At 38.5% G+C, this 22,800-nt stretch overlaps 1 protein-coding gene and 1 pseudogene across 3 annotated transcripts in view; one reads left to right on the top strand and one right to left on the bottom strand.

Moving 5' to 3' along the window:
- LOC149176127 (AIG2-like (avirulence induced gene) family protein) overlaps positions 1-22,800 on the bottom strand; it is a 228,767-nt gene that overhangs the window by 155,837 nt on the left and 50,130 nt on the right. The window lies entirely within an intron of this gene.
- LOC149176128 (zinc finger CCCH domain-containing protein 13-like) lies at positions 16,019-22,610 on the top strand (annotated as a pseudogene).

Raw genomic sequence — 22,800 nt, 5'->3', positions numbered from 1 at the left:
ACAGTACATCGTCACCACATCCTATTTCTGTGCATTTAAGGTTAGTGATTTGCTAACAACAGAGGGGAATCCCTAGGTGTCTTTAGGAGTCAACTAACAATTAAAAAGTGATTATTAACACTCAAACAGAAATAAAATCTTGCTGTCCTGGATAATTTTGCTAATAATAATGAAAAAACAGCAAGCAGAAAATGACCTAATAACTTTTTCAAATGCATGGAAAACAATGCACAATTTTATCTAAATGTTTCACATCCAAGCCACTGAAATTCTAGACTAACAAATGCTGAAATTTCTCTCAATTATTCTGCTAAAAAACAAAATTACAGCAAACTAATCTTGCTGTAATCTAACAAAAAAGGCAGTGTGAGAACTAATTGTGGACCCTATAACAGAGAAAAGGCAGTCCAGACTCCATACAATAGTCTAGAGGCATGAAAATTGAGGCTGAGAAGGGGCTGTCCATAAACCGGCCGGTTTGCTATAAACTGGCCGGTTCCGCCCTAAACCGGCCGGTTTTTACCGGTTAGGGCCGTTTTTTGGGCACACAAGGGTATAAACCGGGTTTGATAGGCCGGTTCGGACCGGCCAGGCCTCCAACCGGCCGGTTAGACCGGTTACCGGTTTTTGTGGCCGGTTTTTAAAACTATGCATATGACCTCACACGAAGTTGTCCTTGCGGCCATATATTCTACCTCTGCTGAGCTCAGAGCCACGGATTTTTGTTTCCTACTACACCAGGCGGTCATTCCCGATCCAATGTTGAAACAGTGCCCAGAGGTACTTTTCCGATCCACTGAACTTCCCGCCCAATCTGCATCAGTAAATCTACTCAATCTAATATCCTTACTCCTAGTGTACAAGAGTCCATAATCAATTGTTCCTTGTATATATCTAAAAACATGTTTGGTTGCTGCCCAATGCGCCCTCTTTGTTTCGACCATGAACTCACTGAGGGTGTTGACAGCATAACAAATGTCAGGTCTGGTATTGACCAGATACATCAGGGACCCTATGAGTTGTCTGTATAAGGTGGGATCAACATCCTGTCTTCTAATGAATCAATCTTCTTCCAGTTGGTGATCATTGGAGTAGCCATGGGTCTATAGTCCTCCATCCTGAATCTCTTCAGGATTTTGCAGCATATCTCCCTTACCTAAGGAAGATCTCCCCCTTTTGCTGCCAAACTTCCAACCCTCGCAAATAATGCATTCGTCCCAAATCCTTCATATCGAATTTTGTGGCTAAATTCTTCTTGTAGTCCCCAATGAACCTGGATGATCCTGTCAGAAACAGATCATCCACATACAATACTAAGATTAGAGGCTCGTTCTCTACAACCAGATAGTAGATATTTGGATCTGCGTCACTCTTAACAAATCCCATTTTCTGCAAGTAGCCATCGATTCGACCAAACCATGCTCTAGGTGCCTGTTTCAGCCCATACAAGGCTTTCTTCAATCTGCATACATGAGACTTCTTTTCATGTGTCTCAAAGCCCTCTGGTTGTTCAATGTATACCTCTTCTTCTATCACCTCATTCAGAAATGTCGTTTTGACATCCATCTGATGAATCTCCCACCCCATTTGTGCTACAAGAGATATCACGATTCTAATAGATGTATACTTGGCTACTGGGGTGAACGTCTCTTCATAGTCAATTCCTTCCTTTTGAACATACCCCTTAGCCACAAACCTGCCTTTGTATTTCTCAACACTGTCATCTGTAGCGTATTTAATCTTGTAAATCCATCTCGAACCTACCACTGATCTTTCTTGTGGCCTTGGCACTACCTCCCAGACATCGTTCACCATTATGGAGTTGTACTCCTCTACCATCGCATCCAGCCAAACCTGATGTTGGGTTGCCTCCTGAAAACTGTCAGGCTCCCCAACCTGAGCTACTAATGCCTGATATCTATCTGGTTGATTTCACTCCCTCTTATTGTTCCTTGGCGCACCGATGAAGTCCTCTGCATCTCGCAGAATCTAACGAAGTTCCCTGCTCGTTCTTCCTCTACCAGCAGGTGCTTCTATTAGCTCCTCCTTATCCTGTGATTCTTCCTGATTCGAGGAAGAATTCTTTAATTCTGTTGGTTGAAGAGGTTTGACCAACGGCTCCTCTTTTGACTGCTCCTCAGAAAGCATTTCTCGAGATTTTCTAAAAGCCCTGTCCTCCCTGAACTCCACATCTCGTCGAACTACTACCTTACTACTCCCTGGAAGATAGATTTTGTATGCCTTAGCGCTTTTGCTATATCCCAGTAGATATCCTTTCTCTGTTGTTTGATCCAGCTTCTTCCTCTTTTCCTCAAGTATGCAGGGAATATGCTAAGCTCCCAAATATCTTGAAATGACTGACTTCAAGCATTTCCCTGCGAAAACTTTCTCTAGAGTAACCTTACCCAATGCCCGATGAGGAGTTCTGTTTTGAACATAGACTGTTGTGTTGCATGCTTGTGCCGACAGGAATTTTGGCATATCTTGATCATACATCATGGCCCTAGTTGCTTCTACAATAGTCTTGTTCTTCCTTTCTGCTACTCCATTCTGCTCTGGATTATAAGGAGTTGTCCACTCTCTTCCAATGCCCTCCTTAGCGCAAAAATCAGTGAAGTCCTTATCAACATACTTTCCACCATTATCTGAGCGCAAAACTTTTATTTTCTTCCCAATCAGATTCTCCACCAGAGCCTTGAACTCTTTGAATCGACAGAAAACCTCCTCCTTGGTCTTCACAAAATAAGTCCAAGTTTTCTTTGAGTGGTCATCAATGAAGGTAAGGAAGTACTCGACACCACTAAGAGCTTTCGTGGACATAGGTCCGCAGATATCTAAGTGTATCAATCCTAGTACACTCTTAGCCCTGTTCTTACTTCTAGGAAATGTTGCTTTAGCATACTTTCCCAGAGCACATCCTCTACATACATCATCTCATTCTGTACTAAGATCCGGAACTCCTGTTACAGTGTTTCTGAGAATTCTCAGAGCCCAATGGTGCAAATATCCCATTCTTTTGTGCCATAGCTCGTTCAAATCCTTGTCTCCATGACTGCCTATTAGTGCCATTGGTGATTCTAGTTGTAGTTTGTACAACCTGTTACTTTTGATCCCGATCTACACTTTCTTTTTCCAACTTGGGTGTTTGACGTATACTTTCTCCTTGATGAAGAAAACGCCATAGCCTTTGCCTTGAAGTTACGACATGAAAAGTAAATTCATCCCCAATTCTAATACATGCAGCACATTGGTAGCACAGAACCGCTCTCCCGTTTCGGTTTGAAAAACTATGGTACCCCTCCCTACTAGAGTACACTTTGCCTTGTTCCCTGTGGTGATCTGAAAGTTCATCCTCTCCTCCTGATAATCTAAGAAACATTTACAGATTCCTATCATATGCCAAAAAGCTCCATTGTCTATATACCATAGTTTTGATGATGCAGAGCTAGTCACACGAGCCACTTCTTCTTCCAGCCTGGAACCCAACATAGAGAAATCGCAGTTATTGTCTCTTGCGCAATTTTCTGAAAATTTGTGTGAGTCTCCTAACGTAGATGCCTCTACATCATGGTCTCGACCCATAATTGATTTTCCCTTCCTGTCTCTGATTACTACCTCTAATACCATGTGAAAATTTTATCACTGCAACAACTGATTTATTTGACCTACTTATTTGCCAATAAGTTATTTACGAAAAACCCTTAAATAAACATTAAAATAAATTCTGTTACAAATATCACTCCATAATACAGAAACAAACACATGCACAAGAATCAACACATCAACACAGATATTTTGAAAAAATGCCCCGAAACAACCCAATGCGGGAAAACCGATGCAGCAGAGGAGGATTTTATTATTCAACGATTCTTTAGTACAACTGGGTGCCAAACTGGCTTACCCAGCAGAGAACAAATTCTCCAGCAGTTCTCCCAACCTCAGCGTCAGGCCTACTGGCCTCTACACATCTCCCAGACCTACTGCGTCAGCACTGGGCCTCTCTACATCACCCACGCAGGCCTTCCAGTGACTGTGCAGTCTGTTGCCTCTGCTTCTGCCTCTCCAACCTCTGCGTTGGTCTTCTGGTGTTGATCCCGACTCTTTGTTCCGTACTCGCTGCCTCCTACTGGTTCCCAGACCACAGTTCAAATTTCTTAGCTAACCTCGCTCCAAAAATCAAACTAACTGGTCTCCCTCAGTGTGTTCTCCAACTGACCCTCAAGCCTCTTCTATACATTTCCTGTTGGTCCTTCAATGGCTGAGATTAAATCTCTAATCAACGGCTAAGATTAGATTTGGCTTGATCCATGACTTTTGGAACCTTCTAACCCAGTTTTATATTAATACCCATTAATATTTTATTTTTCCCAAGTTTAGACTTAGGAATTCCATTAAAAATATTAATTATTTTAATATCTCCCAAACCGGTTAGAATCTGCGTAAACCATTTCTGGGTCTTGGAGATCTCATGTGCTTTAGCCTCTCCACCAATTTTCATGGCTAGAGCACATCAGATGCTACCACAGATCAACACAACACCTGTTCGATGCTCTCCTCGAAGAATCCTGCCCAACTCTACGCAACTCTGGAGTCTAGAGCTCATTGTCTCCCCACCTCTCTCCTCGAGGTATAGCTGCATACAAAGCGAAATCTTCCTCCAACCTGGAGGACAATTGATCTATCTTTTCTGAAGTTGTTGCATGCTCCTGCTTCTCCTTCTTGTCCTTCTTCCTCTGAGGACACTAAGTGTTGTAGTGACCGAACTCACCACACCTGAAGCACTTGACCTCCGACGAGGCCTTTTTCTTCTCTCCTCCCTGTGAGCTTCGTCCCTGACTGGGACCTTTCTTTGCCTTTCCCTTTGATGCAAGGGCTACGTTTTCCTCCTCCTTCACAGTTTTCGATCCTCTATTGCTACCACCAGACTACTCTTGACTAGAGCAAGTCGCATCTCCTCCTGTGTAAAATCCACCCACAATCGATCCCATCTAGGTAGTGTTATCTCGTCCAATTATACCTTGGACAAAAGTAGCCCACTCGGTGAAACCATTGATGGCTACACACACCAGTTCAGCTTCTTGTGGCATCTCTCCAACTGTAACAACTCATTCTGAATAGCCTGAATTATGGTGATTCCCATCTACATATTTGTGGTCCTCAGATTCTTCTTCAAGAACATCTTTCGATTCCGTGGATGATTTTGGTATAGTGTTGCGAGTCCATCTCACATTTCTTTGGATGCATTCTTGGTCGCTAAGTGTGAGACTATATGATCTTGAACGCCATCAAGCATCAACTGCTTCGCCTTGGCAATTTCTTTTATGTAATTCTCTAGCTATGCCAGGTCTGTAGGTACAACTACCACACTTTCTATGTAAGTCTTCAAATCATCTTCATATAGCAGAAAAGACATTTTGGCCTTCCAAATAATGTAGTTGGATGCACCATCTAATCTGTCTTAAGCACGAAGTCTTGTTGAGGCCATCTCGCAACTAGGAAAATAAACAGGAATCTCCTCCTCTCCTACTTGGCTACCTGCTCATCAATTTGCACTCCTTTCTGGAATGCGCAGTCCTATCTGTTGGTTCTACCTTCGCAACTGGAAATCATGTATCTTCTTCAAAAAACCAAATCCGGAAATTTTTTAAGAAAAAATCCCTTAGTGTGTGCAATTTCTCTTCCACCCGGCATTGATTCCGCTACGCGCCCAAATCAAGAATTTTCTCTGAGAAAACACTAATCTGCTTACCTCTGCCTGCAGGAATCACTTCCTGGACAACCCTTCTTGCACTCTGCAACTAGAAATTCGACCCCTTGTCCAGCAATTCGCACGGCTTGCCTAGGCCCTGCGCAAATCTGAAAATCAAGTTGCCTGACTTGCTCTGAATGTGAACGATTTCCTCCTTCTGCCTCTGAGTTTCCTGTCTGATCAAACTTGCTTTGATACCATGTGAAAATTCGCTTGAAATGCAGCAATTGGAATTAATTCTTCTAACAGAATAAATTATGCAATTTATTTTGTTACGAAAAAATATTGAATTAATCATACTACAATTTCTTCACAAATAAAACACTGCAGAAAATAAAATGTTGGAAACTGAGAAAATACTAGCACACACAATAAAATTGACAGTTATTTTTAGACAATTGTCCCCAGAGAAACCCAATGCGGGAAAACCAATGCAGCAACTGAGGGTTTTATTATTATTATGCAGCAGTGAGAAATTCTGAGTGCAATCTGTGGATGCCCAATTGGCTATTCAATCAATAAATATCTGACAAAAATAATTAGAGAGAAAATTTATCTCCACAAGCAATCCAAGCACTTGGCTCCCTCTGAAAATTGGTCATCCAAACCCTGCGCAAACCCTTCTACGTTGCTTTTGCGCAGACCCTCACACGTGTGGCTAGAAACCTTCTCTGGTCAAGTCGTCCTGTCTATCTCTATTGTTGGAAGTGACTCTCCGGACCTTTGGAAGACTTTTCTAGCCTCTGGAAGCTAAATCGATCTCCCTCTCAGCTAAATTGAACTACTCACTGGAGCATCTACACAGTCCCTGCACAACTTCTGTTGTGGAATACCTCTGTCACTTGTTGCTGCCTCTCCAGATCTGAAAATATTCCTTTGGTCTCTGTCCCTCACTACCTCTGCGTCCTCTCTCTGGCTCGAACTCTCTACTAAAATACTCAACTGGGAAGCTCGACCTCTGCCAAGGAACTCAAGCTCTAGTATGTTCTTCTCCAACCCCATCGACCTCCTCTTATAATCTCCATTTGGATTACCAACAACCATGATTAAGTCCTTATCAATAGATGAGATAATTTCTAAGTCAATCCATGTGAGTTTCTAGAGAATTCTCACCTTTCTCAATTAATTCCTATTAATTAATCATTTTCCCTAAGTTAGACTTAGGCATTTTTAATTATCGATCAATTAATTTAATTGAGTTGTCTCTAAGTGGATTTTCCATAAAAGATTTTTGGGTTCTAGAGATCTCATGTGTTTTAACCTCTCCACAAAGTTTGAGACTAGAACACCATCCAATGCTACAAAAACTAACACAAGGCACGAGGGAAAATCAAAAGAAAATCAAATCAGAATTAATCATAAGTAATGTACAGTACACTATAAAACAATTGCATGCACAAGAGAAGGAAGGGGCTTCCTCTCTTGTACAAGCAAGGAAAGACTAGGCCCTTCCACAAGCTCCCAAAAGCTAGATTTTCTCAAGTGTGATAAGTGGAGACCATGCTCCATGATTTTCTCAACCAAATCCCTTTACATCTGCGTTGATTTCCCTCCATGCATTGATCCCCAAATCCATGAGTTGTAGACTCTGCGTTGATTGGGCCAACGTGGGTATTTCAGTTTAGCATTTGCATAGATCTTCATGATTATGCGTATACCCCATGGAGAGTGAGTGGGGTCCATTCCCCACTCATTTTATTAAACTCTTAACCTTAGATTTTAGACTTTAGATTTTATCCCCAATTAACTTTAATATGATTTTCAATAATTCGCTACCTTGTGAACTCAATGTGGGCCTCTTTGACTTGGTTACTTGGCACTTGGAACTTTGACTTGAGTTGTGCTTCATGTGGTGAGCCCTACATGGCTGCCATATCACCATTGATTCTCCACTCAATTTCCATGTCAATTTTTGACTTTTTTTGACTTTGGAAAAAATAATAATTTTTTCCAATTATTAATTTTTATTTTTATTTTTTCCTCATTTTTGCCACTAACATTAGAAAAATTGACTTTTGAGAGACTATAAGTCGTCCTTTGACACTCAAAGTGGTTCTTAGGATAATGATGGAGTCCATAGGATGAATTTCGAATAATCACATGCCCCAAACATTTTTGAGGACCACTTATTTACATTATTACATAAAAAATAATTAAAAAATCTCTTTTTGCAGGAAATTTTTAATTATTAAAATATCCTACTTAGACCTAGTCAAATTCCGCGAAATTTCAAAGATGACCTAGCATGGTAATATACATTGACCCTAGACACTAAGATTGACTTAACGTACGATCTTCAAGCCAACACTTCGACATTGGTGTATGCGGTGAGTAAAAAAACCTAGAAAATTATTCGCTGCTAAAACATGGGAATAATTAACAAAGTAAGAAAAACACTCCAAGGTGCACTCGCTTGCTTATCGAGTCTCAATATACTAAGTTTGTCACATAGCTTTATTCATCATGGTAGTGATATTTATACAATATCCCTGCAGGGGTGCAAAATCTGAAGACTGGAGAAGAAAGAGAGAAGGAAGAGGGCTTAAAATCCCTAATGAAATATGGAACTCTAAATAACTTGAAAGTGCAAGAATGCTCTGAAATTATTTCCAATTATTAATTTTTATTTTTATTTTTCCTCATTTTTGCCACTAACATTAGAAAATTGGCTTTTGAAAGACTATAAGTCGTTCTTTGACCCTCAAAGTGGGTCTTAGGATAATGCTGGAGTCCATAAGATGAATTTCGAGTAGTCACATGCCCCAGACATTTCCTAGGACTAATTTTTTACATCATTACATAAAAAATAATTAAAAAAATTCGTTTTGCAAGAAATTTTTAATTATTAAAAAATCTTACTTAGACCTAGTCAAATTCCGCAAAATTTCAGAGATGACCTAGCATGGTAATATACATTAACCCTAGACACTAAGATTGACTTTTGACTATTAGTCGTTCTTTGACCCTCGAAGTGGGTCTTAGGATAATGCTAGAGTCCATAGGATGAATTTTGAGTAGTCACACGCCCCAGACATTTCCTAGGACCACTTATTTACATCATTATATAAAAAATAATTAAAAAATCTCGTTTTGCAGGAAATTTTTAATTATTAAAAAATCCTACTTAGATCTAGTCAAATTCTGCAAAATTTTAGAGATGACCTAGCATGGTAATATACATTGACCCTAGACACTAAGATTGACTTAAGGCACGATCTTCAAGCCGGCACCTCGGCTTTGGGGTATGAGGTGAGTACAAAACCTAGAAAATTATTCGTTGCTAAAATATGGGAATAATTAACAAAGTACGAAAAAAACTCCAAGGTGCACTTGCTTGCTTATCTAGTCTCAATATACTAGGTCTGTTACATAGTTTATTCATCATGGTAGTGATATTTATACAATATCCCTGCAGGGTTGCAGAATCTGAAGACTGAAGAAGAAAGAGAGAAGGAAGAGGGCTTAAAAGCCCTAATGAAATATGGAACTCTGAATAATCTGAAAGTGTAGGAATGCTCTGAAATGTAGTTTGGGCATGGAATCTTCAAAAAACATTCAAATGCAACTTTAGTGGTCAACAGGATGACTTGACAAACGTGGAGCCAAAAATTTCAATTTCAAAAATTCAAATTTTCTCTTTTAAAAGTCCAAATGGGACTTGACTCAAAATATAATTTTCTTTTGACTCTAGCATTTAAAATATGCTTTACAATAATCAATATAAATACATCAAGGGCCAAAAACACATTATGAAGACTGACCATAGTTACAAAATTCAACACCTTGGCCTCCTCAAATGACCTCGACCAGGTTTGTTTACACCCTGCTCAACCTCGTCCAAACCTTTTCTAGCCTACGCTGGTCTCCTTGTTCCAACCTAAACTAAGGCACATTCTAGCCCTGTTTTCACCTAAAACAACCTTCCCATAGGCTTAAGGGTACTTAGCCATCTTGAAACACCCTTCAACCAACTTGTTCTTAACTTATGAGGCCCCTTGGCTTGCCTTGATTGCACTGTGGCCACACTTAGGGCCTGCGGCCCCTCCACAACATCTCTTGATGACCTCAACAAACAGACATGTCTCACTCTATGGCTAGCATCCTTTACCTCAACCCTCCAAGAAATACCCTTTTATAGAATCTATGAAATCTTCCTGGGCCTACAACTCTAAGGGTTGCATCCTTGTTTAGAAATCAAACTCGGCCTCACAACAGAAAATTCCAAAGCCGACTTCCTCTTGGACTCGTCGTTATCTTATAGGCTGTGTTGCACGGGTACCCGCACCCGGGGGTGGGGTTCTCGAACCCGTCCCGGGTTCCGGCACCCAAGTCCCGGATTCGGGTACGGGTTCTTCTCAGACGCACCAAGAAGAACCGGGTTCTTCTGTGAAGAACCGGGTTCTTCAAAAAAAAAATTGGGTTCTTAGCCTTTGACGGGTTCTTGGGTTCTTCAGGTGCTTGGGTTCTTGGGTTCTTCAGGTTCTTCAAGTTGGGTTCTTCGGGGTTCTTTGGGTTCTTCATTAAAAAACTAATGGGTTCTTCAATAAAAAAAATAATTTTTTTTTATTGAAACAATGAAATTTAAAAAATAAGTTAAAACACCCTAAATCTTAAAGGCAAATATCATATATGAAATATCAAATATCTGATAGACTTAGTCAGATACCGTGATACGCTATACTCATTGTTCTTGGCGGCAGAGCACCGCGAGACATACCAGTTTCGCAACAGTGGGCAGCTTCAGCGTGGACCGTGGGCAGCTTCCGGCAGCAGTGGGCAGTGGACCGTGCAGCTTCAACGGCAGTGGACGGTATTTACAAGTTCTTTGTAGAGTCTAGGCCCGTGTTCTCTGTTTTCAGTATAGGTTTTCTAAAACATGCAAACAGACTCTTTTTCTATGGTAGAATCTTTGAAAGGCAGATGATATATTTTTTATAACGTATTTGATTTGTTTTAATTGAGAGGGGAAATAGAAGTAGAACTTCCAAATTCTGCGGTAAAACATTTTACACAACTATATAAAATTATTCAATAGATCAAATTTACAACATAAATCGCCAGATTTGCTCTGCGGCTAAGCCCATAAGGAAATTCTCAGGCTTAATATCTCGATGAAGGAAACTCTTTGAATGCACATATTCAATCCTATTAATCTGCAAATCGAAGTAGTAAAGAAGATAGTTTCAATTCATGTCATGAAATATTTCCATGGCCTCCTATATTTTACTGATACTTCTCTTGGTGAACACCTGACTCAATGGCTACTGGTTTACTGTAAAAAAACTGAACTAAGGAGAGATCCCAAATTAACCAGGAATACCAGGACTGAATAGAGATATCTAAGTGGCTGATGCACACCCTTCAAGTCACATTATTTGCAGCCTTATATGTTTCAGTTTTGGGCTGTAGATAGTTTATTAGACAACATCTACCAATGCCACAGATCACAGTATTTGCAAATGTTCCCAGGCAAACGTATTCAATAAAGTTTGATTTCATAAATGGATTTAATAATAAATACAGCAAACAAAATCACAACTTAAATTTAGGAAGAATAAGCATCATGCAAGAATATACGTGGATCTATATCTAGTTTTTTAGAATGTGGGAAATCGCTACTTGAAAGTGGAGAAAGTGAAGCACCAAACAATCACTGAGTTATCAAAACAAAACTATAAAATGAATGATTTGTTCAAAGCAATAAAGCTTTAGGATTAGACGCCCATCAGTTGATCAACAAGCATCAAAACAGTCTTCAATGAGAATTCCCTACTGCAGTAATTAAATAAATCCTCAAGAGTTGGTCCAAGTATATCTAGGACCATGACATTAAAATCACCTTCAACACTACACAGTAAAATCGAAATCCGTGATTACAACCCACCAGTATAATCGTAATAACAGATCTGAGATTATATTAGAATATAGAAGGAATTGGGTTCTGGTTAGAAGTTAGAACAGCTAGTTGTATTGTATCTTCTTTGTAGAGAAAAGGGTATGCCTTCTACAGCCATCTCTCAGTTCTGTTTCTGGCATTCTGCCATATATTACCATCCCACAGTGAGGTAATTCACCCACAAGACTGTGGGAGTGATTAGTTGCCGTTGGAGTGATTACTATTTATTATTGGTGATAACTGATAAATTTTGAAATTTCAATGTCAATGTTGAATGTTCAATGATGTGCAATGTTTAAATGATTATCATTAAAGTTTTCTTGTTTAAAGTTGAAAAAATATACAAATTCAAATTTCACATATATTATTAATTATAAATTATAAATTTATAAAATTTAATTATTAAAATTTAATATTATTATATTACCCGACGAACCCACGCACCCTGTTTCCAAAAATGCCGTGCCGTCCCCGTCCCCGTCCTCGTCCCCACACCCACGTTTCCTGGCAACATAGCTTATAGGTTGTGGCTCTCTAAGGCTTTTGTAGTAGATCTGGCCTGAAAATATATAACAATGGAAAATATGCCCATGAGATAAGACAATAGATGATAGAACTTCAGATATTTATTAATATCAAAACCTTGAGGTAGGGTAACACCATACAATCACTCCTTAAGGAAGGGGAATACTCCACAAGCCATATGCTTGTCAATACACGATACCTGACATCTCTCAATGGAAAGTCTCTAGCCTCTATATAGGCTCCATACATACAATACCATGGGTAATTACCATGGGTCTCTCAATACCATACATCTATTACAATGGGGCTTGGGCTTATCACATTATTCACTAACTATTTGTGGTCCCTTACATAATGTGGGTTAACCACTTTATTTATTAAATATGGCTCACCACATTATTACATTATTTCCTTGGGTACCTCCCTTTGTACCCCATAATATCCCCCCTAGGTATACTACATTCCACCCCCCTTAAACATGTTTCATCCCCGAAACATGAGAAGAACACAAATAATAAGATCTACTCAAAAGAGTAGTCCATTGATACCATGCACATGCATCTAGCCATCCCAGAGAAAGGTGAACACTCGCTTGAGATGGAAGTTGTTTCTGGTGGTTCCTCTGCGTCGATGTGTTGTGGGTGGCTCGTCGCACCTCTTTGTGTGTCGTCTAGGGGTTGTTGTCCTTGTTGCTAATTCTTTGCCCCCTTGCTGGTTGTTGTCTAGTTGGGTGGTGTGGGTGGTGATATGCTAAAGTTTTAACTGATAGTGTATCTTTCTTCAATTCGCCACCTGATGGAGCCTGAGTGGTATCTGGTACCTGTTGTGGTGCCTGCAGTTGTTGCTTGTCTTCCATTATTACTTCCACCACGGACTCCTCATCTGATGTGTCAGTACCTGCAGCATTTTCTGCTTGGACCTCCTTGAACTCTATTTGTTTACTGATGAAAATATCATGTAATGTAATTTTCTTTATTTTATACCAGAGCTTCAGGAATTTCTTTTGCACATTAATATTGATAGTACCAACAGATCCATCCAAGAGTATCCCAAAACAACATCCACATCAGTGATATCTGAAACATAAAAATCAAAATGCAACACATACTTATCCATAGAAATCTTCAAATCTTTATAAATTTGAACATTCTCATTATCAACCTGTGTGTTTTCAATATGTTTTGCTAGAACTTGTAATTTTTAAGTCAAATTAACATTGATAAAATTATGCTTGCAACTAGGATTGATAGACACAATGATCTTTTCTTTCTAAATACTTCCATGAACCTGTAATATGGAAATATTAGTAGAAAATGAGTTTTTATGGCTCTTATTGTCCTTCTTTCCAACATGTGACTACTTGTTCAAAAGGAGCCTTTCAACCTCTTCATCGGGAAGTGCCCCTATATGTTCATGGTTAAGTGATTTCCACCATATGGCAGCCTCATCCTTGAAATCATTCCATGGTCCATAACACCAAGTTATTGGGCATTGTAACTTCTTATATGTTAGGTATTCTTCAATAGTTGGACCATCATGTTTTCCTATAAACAATAGTTGAGTAGAACCCATGAAGTAGAATGACGGTTTTGAAAAAAAATACCTACTTTGTGCAGCGAATTTTAAAATGGCCACAAGTCGGTTAATATGACTCAGAATCCTTATTATAGCCTGTTTTTGGAAATGGAACTATCATTTTGCATCTTCCCATGTGATTGAAATCTGGATCTGGGCACTCTAGAAACTCAGATTCGCGTTGCAACTGTTCTATTATCACAATAAATTATGAAAAAGAAATTGATTTCAATCAGTGATATCTTCCTCATCCGGACTCCGATTCAACTGATTTTTTTTTAATTGGGTGATTTTCCAAGAGGAGCTCAGATCTACCATCTATTTACTGAAATTCTATACAAAAACAACAAAAACTTACAGGAGGGTCGCTGTCCATGAATTGTCGTCAGAAAAATTTCTGCAACACCGTTGATTTTAAATCAGCAATATCTCCCTCATCCGAACTTAGATTCGACTAGTATTTTTTTCAGCTTGGGTTATTTTTCACAAGGAATCCAGATCTGCTATTTATTTTTGAAACTTTTACACCGAAATTTTCAAATATGATCTACAAACTCGTTGCCCAAAAAATTACTAAAACGAAAAGAAAAAAAATCTCCCCCTTTGCCCAAGAAAAAACTTTGATACCACTTGTAGTAGATCTGACCATAAAATATATTAAAATTCTCTGATAAAATAAACCCAAGAGCCAATACAAGAGATTTCAACCAATAACTATACATTGTGACAAGCATAGTCACCAATTACGTTAAGCAGCTCTTGGTATACGCATGGTATTGGTTGAATGGTACAGTTATTGGTTGAAATCTATTATTGGTTGTCCCATGGATAGTGAGTCACCACTTAACTTAAGAAGCTCTACCTTTAGGTCAAAGGCTTTTTTTAACCCAAGAACGAGTGCTTCGTATTCGACAATATTGTTTGTGCACTCGAACTCCAAACAACATGACAAAATGTACTTCTTGTTATGTGGATTTATGAGAATGCAACCAACTCTAGAGCCATCTTGTGTTTTTGAACCATCAAATTACGAAGTCCAAATATTATCTGCTACTAAATTGGTTCCTATACTATTATTACTATGTATATCTATATTACAAAATTCATTAGCACCAATTGGAGTACAAGGAAGGAGCTCCAACTGTGTATCTGGTGGGACGGGTGATGGCTATACTTAATAACACCTGTGATCAATTTCCAAGAAACAATTTCCAAAGATTGTCTACAAAACCAATAGGCTCATTATGATCCTCAAGTGGTGTCACAATATATTTCATGTAGGGTTCACTTTCCACTCGAATTTGGTTGTTTCTACCCTTGTATGGAAGCCATAAGTGTGACCAATCTATTGCAAAATACCCTTGTAATTTACTAGACCAGTGTTGACTCAAGAGTAAGCCATAGGATTTAGGGATGTCCACAATTACAATGTTTATGCATTGGTGTACCCTTTGGTCTGATGACAAACAAATAATAACATTCTTGAGTTCACCAATGGCCTGGACAAGTGATCTGTCTAGCTGAATGATTTATGCATTAGTTCTATCCCATTTAGCATTACTTTTCTTAGAAAAAGATAATGGCATTACATTCACAGATGCACCTGAATAGACCAAAAAATTATGGACATTACAATTAAAGATTTCAAAATTTAGCAAAAATGGGGGGCATTATAATAGATCTGACCTACAAATAATTTTTTTGATAAAATAAATCCAAGAGCCAATACAAGAAATTGCTAGAATGAAAATGCTTCTTTATTGATATCTTTGAAAAAACCCTTGAGGTAGGGCAACACAATACAATCACTCCTTAAGGAAGGAGTTCATTCCACAAGCCATATGCTTATCAATACAATAATCCTTGATATGTTTCAATGGAGAGTCTCTAGGCTCTATATAGGCTTCATACATACAATACCATGGGTCATTACCATGGGCCTCTAAATACCACACATCCAATATCGTGGGCTTATCACATTATTTCCTAACTACTTGTGGTCCCTTGCATAATGCGGGTTCACCACTTTATTTATAAACTATGGCCCATTTATTTATCATCATTAATCATTACATCATATTATTCCCTTGGGTACCTCCCTCTGTACCCCATATTATCCCCCCTAGGTATACTACAACTTCATTTTCTCCACAAATGAGATCCTTTTCACTTGACTTTAGTGGTTGATCTCTCAACAAAGCTCTAATACCATGTTGAATTTTCTACAATAAGCATAGTAGAAACCAATCTTCTAATGTGATAATTACTACCTAATGATGTTTAACAAATTCTCTTTGTGTAACTGATATTATTGAGCAATTATACACAGAAAAACTCAATAGTAATGCAGCAAAAACAGTAATATCATAAAGAGAAAGGCATGCACAATAGAGACAACAAATTTTCCTTGAGAAACCCAAACTTGGGAGAAAACCCAGCGACTCTTCTTCTAGGAGAAATTATTCTTCAACAAGGTTTACTTCTAAATTATCTAGAATTTTGTGCCAAAAAACCAAATCCAAACTTCAATCAATTCATCCTCTATTTGCTTTCACGTGTGACTGATATAGAATAGAGATGATGATGAGTGTGTGATCAAATGAAGTGTCATATCATGTATATATATATATACAAGTCAAATGGGTGCATTTACCCCAAGGGACACGTCACTACACGAGCGAGGCCAACTTGTCCTTTTTGATCCTACAAGAAGCCCAATAAAAAAATGAATTTTTATTTTCATTTTCATAAATCATCTAGGCCAACTTAGGAGGCCTCTTGGAATGCAGGAATACTTCTTGATGCTACACAAAAATCAACACTTACCATTGTGGTCATATATGTTCATGACTTAATCCTTACAACAGTTCTAAGTTGATGAAAGAAGAAAAAGATCATCTTTGCAAATCATTTAATATGACTGACTTGGGACTATTAAATTATTGTTTTGGCATTGAAGTTTGGCTACAACAAAATTAAATTTTCATCTCATGGGCAAAGTATATTTTACAATTATTAAACAAGTTCAAAATGGAAGATGGCAATATTAACCAAACACAAATCAAGGTAAACTTAAAGCTTTCAAAATATAATAAATTAGAGGTGGTTAATGGACTGTTATATCATCAACTTGTTGAAGGATCAATATATCTTATAACAACTATACTAGACTTTATTTTTTTAGTTGGTATATTCTCAAAGTTTTTATACTCTCCCAAGGGAACACATTGGAAAGCAGCAAAAAGAATGCTTAGGATCAAAGGTACCTCACAGTTTGGTATTGTACTTGAGAAGAATGATAGTTTCATGTTGAATGGTTTTTCATCACATTGGGCAAGTGATAAGGACAAGAGAAACCCTACAATAGGTTATGCTTTTATGATGGTAGTGGAGTTATTTCATGGGGAAGTAAAAAAGCAAGCTTCGGTGGTTCTTTCAACAACAAGAGCAGAATACAAAGCAGATATCCATACAACATGTGAAGCAGTATCCTAGGATTTTGTGTGATTTGAAACTTCCACAAATTCAACCAATAACTATACATTGTGACAAGCAATGTGCAGACAAGATGACAAAGAATCCAATCTATCATTTAAAAACAAAGCATGTCAAAATTCACCATCATTACATCAGAGAACAAGTGCAGAAGAAAGAGAGAGAATTGATTTATTGTCGGTCCCAAAATCAAGTAGTAGACATCTTCACTAAGACACTCAGCAAGGATAAGTTTGACAAATTCCAAGAGCTGCTAACAGTAATGGGAAAAGAAATTAACATTAAGACAAGGTGTTAGACATTGTAATGTTTATTTTTTCTTTGGAAAACAAATCCGATATATAAGAGTAACATTGTACAGTGATAAAGTGAGGAATAAGTCATACATAACAAATGACATTTATTTTAATATTATTAATGATATTATGTGAGTGATTCCTAACAAGAATAATGGAACTTGATTAATGGATAGATATATACACTATCAATTGGGTTATCTCAAGTGGTTGAGCGGAATGGCTGTTATGTTCCCCACCTAGGTTCAAATCCCTGCTAGTGACATGATGAGCATCATTGCAATGGCTTTGTGCCTATGAATATTGTTGTATTGGCTTTGTGCCTTGTGAACTCTTAAGTGAGTATACTTGTGGGCTAGCCTAGTACCTACTACCAACAACCTCACTCTAGCCCTCAGGCTAAGAGGGAGGTTGATTTCTTTCCTAAGAAAAAATAAAAAGGATAAATATATACACCACAATTGCTTATGATCCAAAGTGGATTATATTATTTTTCATCCATCTTGATGCTTTTAGAGGGGAAAAAATGGAGGAATCAATGCATAGGGCCATTTTTACCGGCGGTCCTAGTTTGAAAATTTCTGGTAAAAAACTTTAGGAGCCATTTTGAGGCCTTAATGAACACTTTTTGTGGCCCTGACCTTACACGTCGATACATTTCCAACGACGCAAGAATCACCTCAATCGGAGTCCATATGCAAAAGTTATGCCACTTAGAAGTTGGCCTTCCTGTTTTGACCACCATAATTCGAGAGACTGCCATGTCGGTCTGCATTATTCATGGGAAAGGGGTTAGCCACGTGATCATGATGAAGAAGACTCTAGAAGAGTCCATATTGTAACTCTATTTAAGAGTTGGAGTCAAACCTAACCCTTATTAGACTATCAGGTTATGTTATAACCAGACCACTAGGAGGAAAAGGGGTTCCATTCTTTTCGAGTGTATCTTGTTCCATAGACGAGCAAAGTAGCCGAGAGGGATAGGGAGAGAGCACACAAAGAGGATTTGTGCACTATATTAGCCCATAGGCCATGGGCCTTACTTCTTTGTACTTGCAGCCATTTTCTATTTAGAGAAAGAGAGCAGAGTGGCCTCACCTTCCAGTTGGGTTTTCTCCCAAAAGGATTTCCCAGGATATATCTTGTGTCAATAGTGGTTTGTGAGTTTTTATTTCGTTTTTCTTTTTTTTCTACATAATTATAATTTGCATGCATACGTAGTAAACAATAATTTACAGATCCATAAATTTAAAGAGAGATAAACCCTCATAGTGTAGATTTCAAGTTTTTAATTGTAATTTTATCATATCCGTTGCGACGAATTGTCTAGTGGAATATCCACGACAGTGTACGGATCATATTGGTATCAGAGCAATTGAAAAATGTGTAACTAGGTTCGGTCTTCATAAATATGAAATGTACTTTTGATTCTTGTATATTGTAAAATAAAAGAAAATTATTATTATTATTATTTTTGGAGCATGGGTTTCATGCTCAAGGTCTTTTATTTTAGAGGTCAAGCACCCATTCAGTGCTTCTAGGGTTTGTCCTAGGTCAAGAAGTCAAAAGAGTCATTGTCATAAGTTGAAGACCGCATCGGACACATTGTAACTTGTAAAGAAAATTATTTGTCATTAAAAGTGTCAAAATACCCTTCAGAACAAATCGGCCTAGAAGCTGGGAAGTCGTCCTATTTTGAGGAGCCACGTCCACCTTTAGAAGCCTATATAAAGCAGCGAACTCGACCTCCTTGAAAGGCATTTATTCACTCAATCATCCAAGTGAAGAAGAAGAGCAAGAAGACAATGAAGAAGGAAGAGGACGAAGAAGACTTATTTTTGGGCTATTTCTCTCACACAAGTGCGAAGGAAGGCTAGGGGTTTTGCTGCTGGACTAGGGTTTTTCTTCTGCAAGTTCGATCTTGTTAAAATTGGAAACTAGGGCCAAATCCCACTTTGGACAACTCCTTTGAGGAAGATAATTGTGGCATTGAATTCCTCTTTTCGAGAGGACCAAAATCGACCTAAAGATCACCAAATTTGGATAAGGAAACATATTTATTTATTCAAAAGAAATTTAACAAGTCATGATCTTATCAAGGCAGGAAAAATTGAAATTTTGAAATTTAAATTTGCCTCCAAATGTCAAGGTCGGCTTCTCCTTCATAAGGTCAAATCATCATGTCTAATGGTATATAAGAGGCATCCTCCAACCTCATATCTACATCATCAAATTAGCTCTCACATATATCTGAGGTAGCCAGGTTCAAAAGAAGGACGCAGGAGTGTTTTTGGGTTTCCTATTCTGTCACAAGGGCTGAGCTACTTATGAGAAATAATCGCAGGAACTGAAGGAATTTCTGGGTAGTTTGTATGGGCCTTCTTATCGCTTCAGGACCAGATTCTTGAACATCAAATAAGGTCGAGTTTGGGTGTAGCCTTTGTCATGTCTTACTCCAAGTAAGAAGGGCTTCTGTGCTAGTTCCATGTCTCTGTTTTGGCCGCAGGATAGAAGCTGCTACAATAGCAAATTGAATCACCTATTTCAAGGGTCGTAATGCCTAGTGAGGCTCTTCTCTTCAAGCCGCAGCAATCTGAAGGAACAATGCAATTAATCTAAGGCTTCTTCTTGTGATTGGTACAGGGTTGCCTCTATCCCTAGGTCTTCAAGCGGATGTCATGGGAGTGGTCCACTGTGAGAAGGATGCTTTTTTTATTTAGGGTTGTTGGTATGCTCTTCATTCTCAGAAGTTATTAGATCCTCTATTGGCAAGACGTCTTCATTGTACTCTCTCTCTATGTTGAACCTTTGATATTAATAAAAGAAGAATTGAGAAAGGGTTTTCCCCATTTTGGGGTTTTTCCCTGGCTTGTGCCAATTACTTTGTTCTTTTATCTTGGCTTGTCTTCTGCATTCATGTTCTTTCATCGGTTACTGCTATAAGATAATGATTGATGTGATATCTAATGTATTAATGTAATAATGTATGAGCTCATGAAGTATCTGACCTCAGCAAAGAACATGTTAACCTAAAATTAACATGGTATCAGAGCCTGGTGAGGACAAGCCCAAGCAAGAAAGAATGCAATCTCTAGGCAGTTTGTCTTCCTCCTCTAATTCTCTGGATCAGTCAAGATTTGATAGGTAATGAACGAATAAGTATTTTGAAGTGAACGTCGTATCTTTTTGAACTAGTAAGATGTCTGCTATGGGTTCAATTGTATCACACAGTTTTTCAGGAAATTGAAGAAAGACATTCACATCAATTACCTGTTCACGAGAATATGTAAGCTTACAACAGTGGAGCTTCTGCACTCACATTGCAACCACCCTTCCGCCTTCTAAGGAAGGCCATACGTGGATTGGCAGCTTGACATTGGTTGATATCAACTATCACAACTTTCGGGAGATTGCTTTGTGGAAGAGATACATAATATCGCTCTAATTTTCCATAGTTACTATGGCTACAGTTGCGAGTTTTTTTGGGTGCATTATCTGGGATTCATTTTGCAGGCTTTCTTGTCCAATGAAGTTTTCTGAAACATGATCTCGTCCAGATCAAGGGTTAGAAACTCCAACTCTGCGCCCTGAATATCTATCCTTTGTGGCATAGTTTTTGAGCGGAATGCAAGGGTTTCTTTTTGGTTTATAAGTTTCAAAGGGTTGTCGTTGGGCCACCGATTCGGATCAGTGGAGGAGTAAAGGGATGGTTGATGCGAAAACAAGGCCAAGCTATTTTTGTGAGCTATCGGATTAGAAGGTGTCTGAGGCAGAGAATCGTTTCCGAGTGAAATGCGGCAGTCTTTGCTTGCCATCGTTTGTTTTCATTCCACAATCTTAGGCACTGAAGTCAAAGAAGAAAGAAATTGATTATGTTTATTTTCCTTGTTCTTAATATGAAATATATTTTAGAGATGATACAAAGTTGTGCACTATTTATCAGAGGGGTCATTGTCCTCGGCAAAGTTATTCATTTGCTCATGGTGATGCTGATCCTTGGTGATTTTCTGGTCCTAATTGTTGCAAGTAGACGTAATCATCGGAGCAATGATCTAAAAGGAAACATAGACAAAACTCACTCTCCTCTCCCGCAAGGGATGCCAAGGGGCATCAACCATATGCAGATCAGAGATCTTTACCTCATGATAGGAGTCATAGTCCATCAAGGTCACCGTCTAGAAGCAGTAAGAGGAGGGAGAGGAAAGAGACAGAGGTTGGACATGCATCTTGGTGATTAAGTGATGATACCGATCATGGCAATACAAAAGAAATCAAGTCTCCATATGCTAGTTCAAGAGATGCATTTGAAGAATAAGAGATCAATGCGCTTAATGACCAGAAAGGTGACCTAGAGGCTCAGATCCAAAATAAAGAAGTTCATCAAAGCACATCTTCGTTTTGTTCGGGCACAGGAGGATGTGAAAAGATCACAAGATCGGTTGCAAAATCTGGTAGATGAGTTTCCATTAGGAAAAACTTCAAGTCATATTCACCGTATTAAAAACTCTAATGTCAATATAGAATCAAATCATCCAATTCAGAAAGGGTTAGAATCTAATTGAAGCTGCAGACACAAAGAAAGAGGATATTGTTGTCAAAGTCAGTGATGCAGATGCTAATGAATCTGTACAGAGGAATTTCTCCTTCCACAACAATATTGAAGCAGTGAAGTTTATTGGTCAACATAGAAGTATTTCGAACAAGGTCAACAAATTAGAGGAGACCGGTTTAGTGGTGAACTCAATTCATAGACTGCAAGCATTAAATGATAAAGAAGGAAAACTGATAACCAACGAGTCTGAGGATAATCCTAACAAAGGCAAGAATAGAGAAGGTTCTCTTTCTCCGATTAGCGTACCAGAAGAGAAGGTGAAAGGATGGGACACAGGATTTTGTCTACCCTCTATTGGCGTGGCTGCACATGGTAAAGATGAGCATATCAAAGTTGTTGATATTGATAATTGATACTCAAAAAGAGAATGTCAGCGTCATATAATCACTCAGCACAGGGAAAGCATTTCTAAGAAAGTTTTATCCACTGGAAACTGTTTCTGCCAATCATTACAATGAGTAACTTGATGACGGTCTCCTGAGGACAATGGCAACCTTGATAACTTCCTCTTGATGGCAGGACTGTATTCATGAGTCTTTGATGAAGGATAATAATTTCTCTGAACAATATTCCAGTGATGCTTATGGACAGTAAGACAGTGCGCCTACATACCTTATGTGGTCTATTGTCAGTAAAACCAAGACCTTCCTGA

Source organism: Pinus tabuliformis, chromosome 4_1 (assembly GCF_031772625.1).
Source record: "Pinus tabuliformis cultivar Carrire ecotype Pingquan chromosome 4_1, CPIR1, whole genome shotgun sequence".
Classification (NCBI taxonomy): Eukaryota; Viridiplantae; Streptophyta; class Pinopsida; order Pinales; family Pinaceae; genus Pinus; species Pinus tabuliformis.
Note: the sequence above shows the minus strand (reverse complement) of the source record. Positions and strands in the feature narration are given on the sequence as shown.